The 12,234-nt window shown below is 39.5% G+C and overlaps 1 protein-coding gene across 4 annotated transcripts in view; it reads left to right on the forward strand.

Moving 5' to 3' along the window:
* Window positions 1-12,234, forward strand: part of RGL1 (ral guanine nucleotide dissociation stimulator-like 1) — a 295,913-nt gene that overhangs the window by 54,392 nt on the left and 229,287 nt on the right. For 2 of the 4 annotated variants that reach the window (XM_011934156.1, XM_011934153.1), the window contains exon 2: window positions 11,163-11,272. The exons of the other annotated variants lie outside the window; for them this stretch is intronic. The gene's annotated coding sequence lies outside the window, so the exon portion shown is untranslated. The remainder of the gene's footprint in view (window positions 1-11,162; window positions 11,273-12,234) is intronic. 4 annotated transcript variants of the gene reach the window in all.

Below are 12,234 nucleotides of genomic sequence, written 5' to 3' on the forward strand. Positions count from 1 at the left end.
TTTTTTGTGTCTCTATCTCCTTCATTTCTGCTCTCATCTTAATTATTTTTTGCCTTCTGCTAGCTTTTGAATGTGTTTGCTCTTGCTTCTCTAGTTCTTTTAATTGTGAGGTTAGAGTGTCCTTCTAACTGTCAGGACCCTCAGCTGCAGGTCTGTTGGAGTTTGCTTGAGGTCCACTCAAGACCCTGTTTGCCTGGGTATCAGCAGCGGAGGCTGCAGAAGATACAATATTGCTGAACAGTGAGTGTTGCTGTCTGATTCTTGCTCTGGAAGCTTCGTCTCAGGGGTGTTCCCGGCTGTGTGAGGTGTGAGGTGTCGGTCTGCACCTAGTGGGGGATGTCTCCCAGTTAGGCTAGTCACGGGTCAGGGACCCACTTGAGCAGGCAGTCTGTCTGTTTTCAGATCTCAACTTCTGTGCTGGGAGAGCCACTGCTCTCTTCAAATATGTCACACAGGGACATTTACATCTGCAGAGGTTTCTGCTGCTTTTTGTTTAGCTATGCTCTGTCCCCAGAGGTGGAGTCTACAGAGGCAGGCAGGTCTCCTTGAGCTGCAGTGGGCTCCACCCAATTTGAGCTTCCCGGTGGCTTTGTTTACTTACTTAACCCTCAGCAATGGCGGGCGCCCCTCCCCTAGCTTTGCTGCCATCTTGCAGTTAGATCTCAGACTGCTGTGCTAGCAATGTGGGAGGCTCCGTGGGCGTGGGACCCTCTGGGCCAGGTGTGGGAGATAATCTCGTGGTGTGCCGTTTGCTAAGACCCTTGGTAAAGCGCAGTATTAGGGTGGGAGTTACCCGATTTTCCAGGTGTTGTGTGTCTCAGTTTCCCTTGGCTAGGAAAAGGAATTCCCTTCCCCCTTGCGCTTCCCAGGTGAGGCAATGACTCACCCTGCTTCAGCTCTCGCTGGTCGGGCTGCACCGGCTGACCAGCACCGACTCTCCGACATGCCCCAGTGAGATGAACCTGGTACCTCAGTTGAAAATGCAGAAATCACCGTCTTCTGTGTCGCTCACGCTGGGAGCTGAAGGCTGGAGCTGTTCCTATTTGGCCATCTTGGGCGCCCCCCGAATAGTTCATCTCTTAACTGGGCTAACATAATCACATCCCGATTGGTTTTCCTGCTTCCTCTCTGCCTGTCATTGCCATTATGTGCTATCCTATTACCTTATTTTACTTTTTCATTATATTTAACAATATCTGGTATTATTTGCTTTCGGATATATTGTCTGTCTTACTCTCCTTCTAGAATGTAAGCTCTTCAAGGCAGAAACTTTACCTTATCACTACTGAATCCCCAAGACCTAGAACACTGCTGGCAGGTAGGTTTCATGTCAAACCTATAAATGAACAAATTAATTAATAGAAGAAATCTGGTGTTTGTTCAGTAGTTGGGAATTCAGGAAAAATTATTCCTTTGCTGGTTTTCTCAGGGCTTTTTTGTATAGCATTGGAAGAATGGAAAAACTTTTATTTAATAATGCATTCTTGAGATTGATATTAGAGTCTTATTATCTTAGATATACAGTATCACTTAGACCTTGCTGCATGCATTTTATGCTCCCTGAGATGTCTCTGGGAGATTTTCTGTGGAAACCCGGAAAGGAAACCAATTACAGTGCTTTCTCAGAGAAGCAAGGCTCAACAAATGACTGGGAAGAAAATTTGCTGGTTGAGAGAGGTATTCAGTATGTGCTTCAACAATGATGTAAAAGGGAACAAAGAGAAGTGAATGCAAAACATCTTTGTTTGCTTTGGACTGCCCTTCTTCCAGTAAGGCTAACTTTGAATAAAGAGGAACTTGATACTGGGCCGATGAATAAATTTTTAAAACTGGAAACTTAAAATGAAGGTCTGAGGATACTGAAATACTATATATTTTAAAAAATCAATGATTCTGTTAAGAAATGGAAAACAAATGCAGGAAGAGTGGGTAGAAAGATTGATTGGTCATTCTATATCTAGTGTAATGGAAAAGTTATTTTGTGTCAGCAAGATCTGAGTTTTGATTCTAGCCTTGCCACTAGCTGGCCACATGTCCTTGGACATGTTGCTTCTGAAATCTAGACTTGTTATTTCTGTTGGAGGTTTAGGATGATCACATGAGATGAATCTTGGGAAAGAATTCTTATAATTATAAAGCACAATACAAGTGTAATATATTATCCTGATTATCATTATCTCACCATTCTAGTATGAGGATCCAGGGCTTCATTCCCTTGCTGTTTTCAACTTTGTGGTCCCAGAACTCCAATGGCTACAAAGATGCCAGGATCTGAACTCAGAGATTCATGAAACAGCTCTAAATAGTTTTAAATTACTTCCTTGGGAAACTTTTGCTTGCTTATGTGTATCTGAGATTAACAACTGTAAAAACACCTTTTATATAGCACCATCAGTGGGGCTTTATGTCTTTATTATAAATTTTGGAGCATCCTCTAGGCTCTCAAAATGAAATCTCTGTATCTACTGAAGAGAGAGAGACAGCAAGGACTTTTATGTCTTTAAAAGCAATTACAGGCTCAGGTCTCTGAAAAAGTATTAAGTGCCAAGACTGACACCTCTGCAGCCATTTGTTCTTGACATTTTTTCAACTTTTTTTTTTAGCCAGACTATTGATGCATTTTAATACCATTAGTATTTCTTAAAATTAGTTTAGCAGTATAATTAATTTGCCTTCTTAAAATAAAAGGCAGGAAAACAGTATTATGCATGTATTTAAATAAGTCCCCTTTCCAGATTGGAAGGCATGTTTTTAAGTATTCTGGAGAAAAGTCATCTAAAAAAATTCCCAAGCAGACCATTTTGCTTTAGAAATATTGAAGACGCAATATGTGAATCATAGTTGGATTTTAAAGCAGGATATTAAACTTCACAGTAAAAGTAATTCCATAGTTGTTAAAGTCCAATGAGAGGTTTACAAAGCCAGCAGACAGAGAAACTGAAACTCACTTGGAGAGGTAAATGATACAGGAATGGAAACATTGAATAAATAACTTTACAGCAATTTTTCTTGATGTTATTTTATCCCTTAAAGGCAGACAGATCATTAAAATTAAAATTGTATTAAAAATATTCTCTATAAAAATATGTAACCCAATAAAATGAATGTTGAGTTAGTCACATGTATTTCTTTCCAAACCCATAATTTGGATTTGAATTGGATTTCCAAACCCACAATACTAAATTTATTTAGTATTTTGAAATTCATGTTCGCTAGGCAGCGCATCTTAGTAAATTTTAAAAAATAAATTCCCATTACTTAGTTCATGTAAATGATCCTAAAGGTGAAGTGAATTGACCTTACTGAAATGGAGGCTTATGCCAGGGCTGACCAGGGAAGGTGAGGAGAGGATAAAATACATGTTCATGCATTTGTGTCTTTGCATTTGCTGTTTCTCTCCTGGATGCATTTCCCATCTTGGGTCATTTGGTTAAATTCATACCAATTTTTTTTTTAGCATCTATTTCAAGCACCGTGTTCTCCACCATGACTTCACTAACATCTCTAGATAGATAGTTGCTCCTTTCTACTCATTTCTTTTGCTGCCTTATATGTAACTCTGTTATTGCTTCATCAATAATTTGCTTACATTTCTGTCTCTTTTGTATTTCCAGTACCTACCTTAGTACTTGACATATAGTAGGAACTTAATAAATGTTTGCTGAGTGAATAAATAAAAAAGTGAGTGATAGCTCCTGATCACTGCATAACATAGATACAACTCATAAAGTTGTGATTCCTGGCCCCATCCTTGTGGGGCAAGTAGGGGTGGTGGGACAGAGGCTACCCAGAAGATGAGCAGATAGGTGGGTTGATTACACAATAAAAAAAATTCATTCAGCTTCTGGCACTGTGCCAGGTGCTGTGGGGGAACCTGCAGAGGTGTAAGGCACATCGTATCTGCTTTCAGGGGTTTACCAGTTAGGTTTAAGGGCCTAATTTACCTGTATGAATCATCTAGAGGGAAACTGAAGGCTAAGTCCTAAGACTTGACTCTGTTTCTATGAGGAAGTTAGAAAAGTTAGAAACCCACACGAATTGAAAGAGCTTGGAAAGGCTTCATGAGGAGCCACAAGTTAATTTGGGCTCAGCACTATTGACTGAAGGAAGGGCTGATGAGGTGGCAAGCCTTGGGCTAGGTGGGAGTTGAATGGGTGGTTGTGTGGGAATTGGCTTGTGGAGCAGTGTTTACTCTGGGGGACCACAGACACTTTCTACACCTATGGATGGATTTTAGAGATGCTTTGAACCCCTGGAATTATTTGCAAAATGTCGTACGTATGTTTATATGAACAGTTTTCCAGAGAGAATTCTCAGCTTTGAAAGAAGTAGATGCAGATTTTAAAAGAATGTTAAGTTTTGTAGTTGCAATCACGAATAGGTAGCATTATGATTATTTATGTTTTCATGAAGCCTTAAAGAAAGGGAAAAAGGGAGAATCTGATGGGTAGGAAGGCAAAGGGAGTAGGGAGATTCAGGCTAACAGTATAGGTCTCAATATTTATTAAATGATCTTTCCCTGAAAGTGTGTCAGTAACATGCAGTATCTTTAGCTGATTATCAAAAGAGATCATCAAAGCAATGGAGGCTACACTGCCTATTTGAGAGAAACTACCGAACCAAAAGTGAACAAAAATGTATCCCATTGTTGCTCAAATGAAAATATACGTGATTCAAATGCAGAAATAATTTTAAAAAATTGTTAGTGTTTTAATCAGCAAGCATTATTTTTAAAGGATTATTCTATTTAGGGTTTTGAATGTAGGGATTTGCCTCATAATGAAAAATCTGCATTTCATTATAAAAATTGAATATAATGAACATGACTTGGTTATTTGCCATAGATGCGTATTCTTTTAATATTGGATGCTCACTTTATATAGAAAACATTTGGATCGGAGCCCCTCTTTGGGCCGACTAGAGGTTAACATACTAATATATCAGAGATGGGAGTGATGGATTTCTACTTCTGGATTAGTGAGTGTTAACGCTATCAGAAACATGCCTTGAAGTGAGAGCTCTATCATGTCACAATTGTGAGTTAAGGAGGAAGGAAAGAGATCTATGAAAAAATAAGCTGTTTCTTTGTTTCCTGGCTTGTTCCAAAAAGGACTGCAATAAAAAATGTTTCATATGATTGGTTTATGTAATTGATAATAGCCCAGTAATTGAGGAGCAAAAAGTTGTTAAGTTTATGCAAACAAATAATACAACAGGGGACTGTCCCGTAATTCTATCTTTAGGAAAGTAATTAATTGGATAATAGTTAAAGAAGATAGTAATGTTGAGAGAGTATGGAATAGGTATATAAGCCTCAATTATATCTTAAACATTAGTAAGCCATATTTTTCCCTAGATTTCAATTTAATTGGAGGACCTGAGAAATTTGATGACACTGGAAACTTGTGCATTTTTGATTTATAAACCTGAAATATGCATAACTAATGTTAATTTAATAATGTTGAATTTTGATAGACTTAAAGTCGAGCATTAAGCAAAATGCTCAGATCATATAATTTTATGAGAAATAGACTATTCAACTCTTAATGATTCAACATAAAGGGCCACTTCAGTGACTGTTCAAAATGTATTATCATTTCTGTGGTGATCTAATCTCATTTACTGAATCTGGTAACGTATATTTATGTGTCTATGAATATGAGAATCATAATACATATTTATATATATTATTACACTATTCTGTGTAATATAGTTTTTGAGTTCTTAATATCTTATCTTTTCTATAAAGTCATATATGTGGCAGATACATATATGGAGATATTTCAGATTATTGTATTGCAAGCTGAAGAATGTATTATCTTCAGAACTTGCCACTTGCTAGGGATGAGGTTGGAATAAGAAAGTGTATTGGCCTTATGGCTGTTCGTAAGGCTTGGGGCCAAAGGCTGGAGGTTGACCCAAGTGAACAAATTACTTGGAGTGGCTAGTGCACAGGAGAGAGTGCAATCCATCCCAGTGGGGAGCAGTGGGCCACGACTAGATGAACCATATACATCATCAGTTCTGAAAATGAGGCTGGTTAAAGGGCATTCAGGAGCAGGGTGAATGAAGCTTCGCTGGGGAAGAGAGAAGGTCCAGGCCTTTGTGAACAGGGTTGAGTTTTCTAGGTTGCCCAGGCTCAGGTTGACTTTGGCTGGAATTAAAGGTCATGGTTCAGGTAGTTCACCTTTTATAGTTTCATGCTTATTAACATAAATTTACATTTTATTTTGAATACATTTTGCTACAATTAGTTAAAACAACTACAGTAACGAGATACTTAACTCTCATTCTATAAACAATAGCATTACAAGTTTGGGAATATGGAACAAACAACAATCTATGAAGAACAGATCAGTGGTTGGTTGCAGGTAGGGTGGGAGCAGTGACTATAAAGGGGTAGCAACAGGAAGGTTCTTGGGGTCATGGAACTGTTCTGGATCCTGATGGTGGAGGTGTTTACACACATCTGTGTGCGTTAAAATTCACAGAATCATCTGCCCCCAAAAGTCCATTTTACTATATGATAATTGTTTTTAAAAAGCAAAAAATGCTAGCAGGCAAATAAAAATAATATTTTTTTTTGAGATGGAGTCTTGCTCTTGTCACCCAGGCTGGAGTGCAGTGGCACGATCTCAGCTCACTGCAACCTCTGCCACCCAGGTTCAAGCAATTGTTCTGCCTCAGACTCCCAAGTAGCTGGGACTACAGGCGTGCGCCACCACAGCTGGCTAATTTTGTTGTATTTTTAGTAGAGAGGGGATTTCACCATGTTAGCCAGGATGGTCTCAGTCTCTTGACCTTGTGATCAGCCCGCCTTGGCCTCCCAAAGTGCTGGGATTACAGACATGAGCCACCATGCCCAGCCAGAAAATTTTAATATATCAAATATGCACGACAGAACAAAGTAAATCCTAACAGTCCTTGTAGGCCATAGGAAAGACTGAGTCCTAAAAGTAGGCCATTTGCCTGTTTCTGAACATCTTAGGTTGGTGGAAGGCACATTTTACCTGGAAGCTGAAAATGATTTGGTCCCCTAGTTCTTCTTTTATCTTTCTTTAGACTCCGTCTCAAAAAAAACAAAAATATAGACCGGTCTTCCTTCTTTTCTTCTTTCCTCCCTCTCTTTTCTTTCCTTCCATCATTCCTCCACTCTTTACTCTTTCTTTCTTAAGTTCATGCTGTCTGACATGGTGAAGTGGCATTCTAGATTAGTTGTTGTTTTTTTTTTTTTTTGGTCACAAATACCTACTGGTGGAAGGGACATGAAGGGAGGATGAGAAGCTGGTCTAGCTCTGCTCCAATCCTGAGGGTGGACAGTTGAGCCAGAATAAAATGAAAAGTGAGGCCTCACTACTTACCAGAATACACTTGTGACATTCAGCCCTACCTGTAGGCCTTCCTGTGTCAGGCAGTAAAGTGTTGTTCTGGAGCTGAGCACCTGCTTTGGGTTAGAATTGAGACAGGCACCAGAAGTTGGATGCGGTCCACAACTGATCAGAGGACCCTTGTAAGAGACTTTAAGTTGACCCTTTAGTGTTCTTTGGATTGGACTTCCCAGGATTACTCTGTCCCTTTGAAAAAATGCATTTGTGTCTTGGGCCTGAACCAAATTTAAATCAGTCTCCTAGAAATTCTGGAAGGGCTGCTAAGGCATGGGACAACATGGCCTGTTTTCTCAATACTGTCTCTTTAACTTCTCATTTCCTTGGCAACCTGATTTCTGATTTTCTGAATGGGGGTTGCTGTGGACATTTGCCCAGAAAACAGCTCTGAGTGAGGGACTATCGGAGAGAGTTTTATGTCCCTTGGGAAGGGAAAGGTTAACTTTTATTTCCAAGAGGACTGGCTGCATGAGTTCTTGGATGCAGCAGTCCCCAGGAGAGTGCTGTGTGTTGAGCTGTGGCTAGTGTGTGGAGTTCCACACAGGCAGGAGTGGGCTGTGCAGAGCTGCTTGTTTATAACAGCTTCCTGAATCTGCTAATACCAGATTGAGTGAATGAAACATTAGTTTGAAGTTCTTGACCCATATTCTTTACATTAAACCTTGGTAACCATTTTTTCTTTTAGTCCTTCCTCTAGGTTATTCTGGATTTGAAATCTCTAGCTATGAGATAATATTAACTGAAATTCTTGATATTTGCCAACCCTAGTCACAGCCCTTGCTAAAGATCACTTCAACATAAAAGCATTTGTCTTTTAGCTTGTCTGAAAATATGTTGCAGTATGTTGCTGGTAATGAATTTCTTGGAGTTGAACCATTGGATAGAGGATTTGTGATTTGAGTTTACCATCTGATTTATGTGTTCTATGGTCATCATAACTCAGATTTCAAGATCTGGGTACTATTGGGACTGTGGGGCTATTGTGCCTGACTTAATTGCATATGTAAGGCTAGAAGTAAAGCTAAAAAAGCAGATGGATTTGGAAAATGAGATTGTCCTGTTTTGAGGTCATGTGGAAAGCCAAGAAATTGCTGGAGCAGCTCTGACAGGGATTTCAGGAAAACAGGCTGGTAATATTTCCACTTCTCTCAGCTTGCAGTCTGGCTGAAAATGTACTAAGATCAGCCTTTTCCAAAGGTCTTGGTATTTCTGCAGCTGTTTTCAGAAAGTCTTGAATGTGAAAAGCAAAGGAGTCCACAGAATCTCAAGTATCCATGTGCCCCAATCACTAAAGCTCTTGGATGATGTAAGTGGAGAAGAGTTAAAGCCATGTAAGTGAAGGTGTGTATGACACAGTGCATGTGTGGAGGCTGCCCTTTCAGATATGACATCATGCCTGTGGCCCCCAAAAGCTTCCAGGAGAGCACTGGCTTGACAGCGAGTATGCCAAAAAGTCCTTGATAGGAGCTCTGCACATTATATTTCCACTTTCTGTTAGTTTAGATTCTTTTTTGTTCCATTCACCTGAGTCAGCTGGGCCATCTGCCTAAGCCAGCCAACATCTCACATTTTCTAATTGGTCTCGTTAGTTCAGGGTTAATATGTCACTTACTATCACTAATAAGAGACTGTACTTGCTAGACTCTTAAAGCATTTTTAATGAATGCTTCCAGTATTATGATTCTTGTTCTACAGAAAAGGAGACCAGGTTTCAGGGAATTTATGTGATCTGCACAAATTATTTGAACAGACTAGTGGATAATGGGGACTATAAAATGTGTATTTTATACTGTCAGCCACCAACTTTCAAGTGGTTGAAGCTCTCCGTATATGTAATGTGTTTAAAAAGAAGTTTAAAACAATAGAAATGACTAGATTGTGTCAGTGATTTTTAAATATTCTGCAAATGAAACTTAAGTAAAAGCTCAATATGTTAAAGCTACAAGTTCTATTTTTGCATAAATTTATTTCACAAGTTTAGATTTCTAATACCTACTTATTTTCAAGTTAACCAGTAACATTAACAAAGCTATTTATGAACACAAATATTTGAAATCTAGATTTGTGGATGTGAGTTGGAGTCTTAATATCTAATATATTTTAGTTTTGTTTGGTTGTCACCCATTGGAAAAAAAACAAGGTTTACGATAAATTCTTGAAAATACATATAATTTTCTTAAAAGCTAAGCCTACTGAAAATATTCTTCAATCTGATTGAATCAGACACTTGAGAAATGATTAACAGGTAGTTTTGGACCCAGTTTGAATCACTATCTAACTATACCTGAAAATATTCATTTTTCCTATTCTCTCCTAAGCCCAGTCCAATTACCATTCTCTGAAACAGTACTTGTCAAGGTCCCTAGACCTTGTAGCCAAATCTGTCCATAAATTCTCAGTTCTTGCTTCATAGGACCCATCAGCAGCGTTTGACACTCCTGATCACTCCAATTACTCTCCAGGGTTCCCGTTTTCCTGGCTTTCTTCCCATCGCAAAGGCCACTTCTCAGTTTCCTTCCTGCGCCCCCGTCATTGTCCTGACTACCTCAAACTCCCTATCAGTCCTTTTCAACCATGGTTTCTCATCTGAACCATGGACACAAAAAAAAGATTTCAGAGAACATTTTCTCAACTTTTTCCAAGAAAAATAACTAGTTCTAGGTGCATAGGAAGGAAGTTAATCCTTCACATACAATGGGTGCCTTAGGGGTTTGTCTTAATGTTTCTTCACATAACCTCAATTGACAGAGGTTGCCAGGCTCAATCCACAAACATTAGGCATCTGATGCATTTTCATGACCTTAACTCCACCTATATATTGACAACTCTCAAATTTGTATCTCCAGCCCAGGCCTATATCTGAACACAAGATAATGTTCTATCCAATTTGATGCAACCTCTTGTAAATATCTGACACCTCAAACTTATCATGTTCAAAAACAAAACCTGATCTTTCCCCCAAAAACTGTTCCACTCGGAGTTGTCATCTCTAAGGCCCAAATTTTAGTCATCCCTGAACTTCTGGTCTTTCTCTCACATCTTACATCCAATCCTTTGGCAAATCCTATTATACCTATATTTCAAATACATCCAGAATCTGACCAGTTCTTGCAACCTTTACTTCTACCACCCTGACCTAAGCCACATCATTCTCTAGAGCTTGAACTATTCTAGTATCCCCCTAATTGGCCTCCCTGCTTTCATTGTTGGACCTCTACAGTCTATTTCAAACACAGCAGCCAGAGTGACCCAGGCTTTTGCTCAAAATTCTTCAGTAGCTCCCAATTACAATATGTATGGTAAAAGCTGGAAACCTTACAATGGCCTACGTGAGCTGTAGTGCCTCTTTCCTGACTGCCGCAGTCTTTTTGCTGTTCTTAAAATACATTGAGCAACTCCACCCGGGGCAGTTTCCCTTGCTCCCGCCCCAAACCCCTATGGCTTACTCCTCATTTCTTTCTTTTTTTTTTTTTTTTTTGAGACGGAGTCTCGCTCTGTCGCCCAGGCTGGAGTGCAGTGGCAGGATCTCCGCTCACTGCAAGCTCCACCGCCCGGGTTTACGCCATTCTCCTGCCTCAGCCTCCGAATTTCTTTCAAGTCTTTGCTTAGATGACACCTTATCAGTGAGGCCTTTCCCTCCCAACCTTTTAAAAATTGTAAAGGCCCTAATCACTCACTATCCCCATTCTATTGCTTATTTCTCCCTATTGTGCTTATTATTTTCTAATATTTTACATGGTTTGCTTATTTGTTTTTAGCGTCTTGCTTTTCTACTAGTGTGCAGTTTCCTCAAGGGCAGAGATTTTGTCCATCTTGTCCACTACTATATGCCAAGTATTTGGAACAGTTTGCACAGAGAAATGGTTCCTGAATGAACTGAATGCATGGTGAGTGTTTACTTTGAAATTTGAAATGTGATGAATGGAATTTTAATCATTTTAAATTTTCCTTGTATTGCAGAAAATGCCTCATAAATGCATGTTGTAACATCATGAGATGTTCAATCCAGATACCTCAGTGCCCACTCCTGTTAAATATTTACTCAAAGGTTACAAACTGTCATTGGTTTTGTATGTTGAGGCCACATTTGAACTCTTAGTTGCATGCTGATACTTTATCTGCAAATGTAGGCCTCATGCATTTCAACCCTACATTGCTAAGTTAATCTAATTGAGTATATTGAAAATACCAGCAGGATTCCAAGTATCTCAGTTCTCTCCCTTCCTCACTCTGTGTGAGTTGTAGCGGGGCTGGTCCCTGCAGGTTGCATTTCTCTTGTTTGGGCATCTTTCTGTCTGTGTTGACCCAATTGCAGGCAGTAGTGTGTGATGACAGGCAGCTTGGAGAAGCCAGGGTATTTTTCCTTCCTTCTCTGCTGCTGTCAGCTTCCTGCCGTGGCCACAGCTTCTGTCAAATGATTCCATCCTAGTGTGTGAGCCAGCTCACACCAGTTCATGAGGGACAGTTTTGTTTATTTTTTTCAGCTCCATGTTTATGTTTTCCTAACTCCATCAATATCACTTTGATGACTTAAAATAGGCCAAATCCTGGCTTTCCACTGACAGAACCAATTTGTTAAACATTGACCAGCACACCGTGGTGGGCTCAGCCCTTGTGTTCTGTAACACCCCTTTTTCCTTTTTCTCTCTCAGGTCTAGGAGCGGTAGTGGTTTCCAGCTGTTGCTAATCCCTGGATTATTCACTTTTCCCTGTTTAGGACTCAATTCCTTGGTCACCTTTGTAAAGATTTTCCTGCATTAATTCCCTTCTCTTTTAGAACCAGGAAATGATTTCTGTTTTCCTGTACTTTGATACCACACCTAAAGTAGAACAACTATGCTATGTTTAA

This window comes from Colobus angolensis, unplaced genomic scaffold, assembly GCF_000951035.1.
Source record: "Colobus angolensis palliatus isolate OR3802 unplaced genomic scaffold, Cang.pa_1.0 Scaffold132, whole genome shotgun sequence".
NCBI lineage: Eukaryota > Metazoa > Chordata > Mammalia > Primates > Cercopithecidae > Colobus > Colobus angolensis.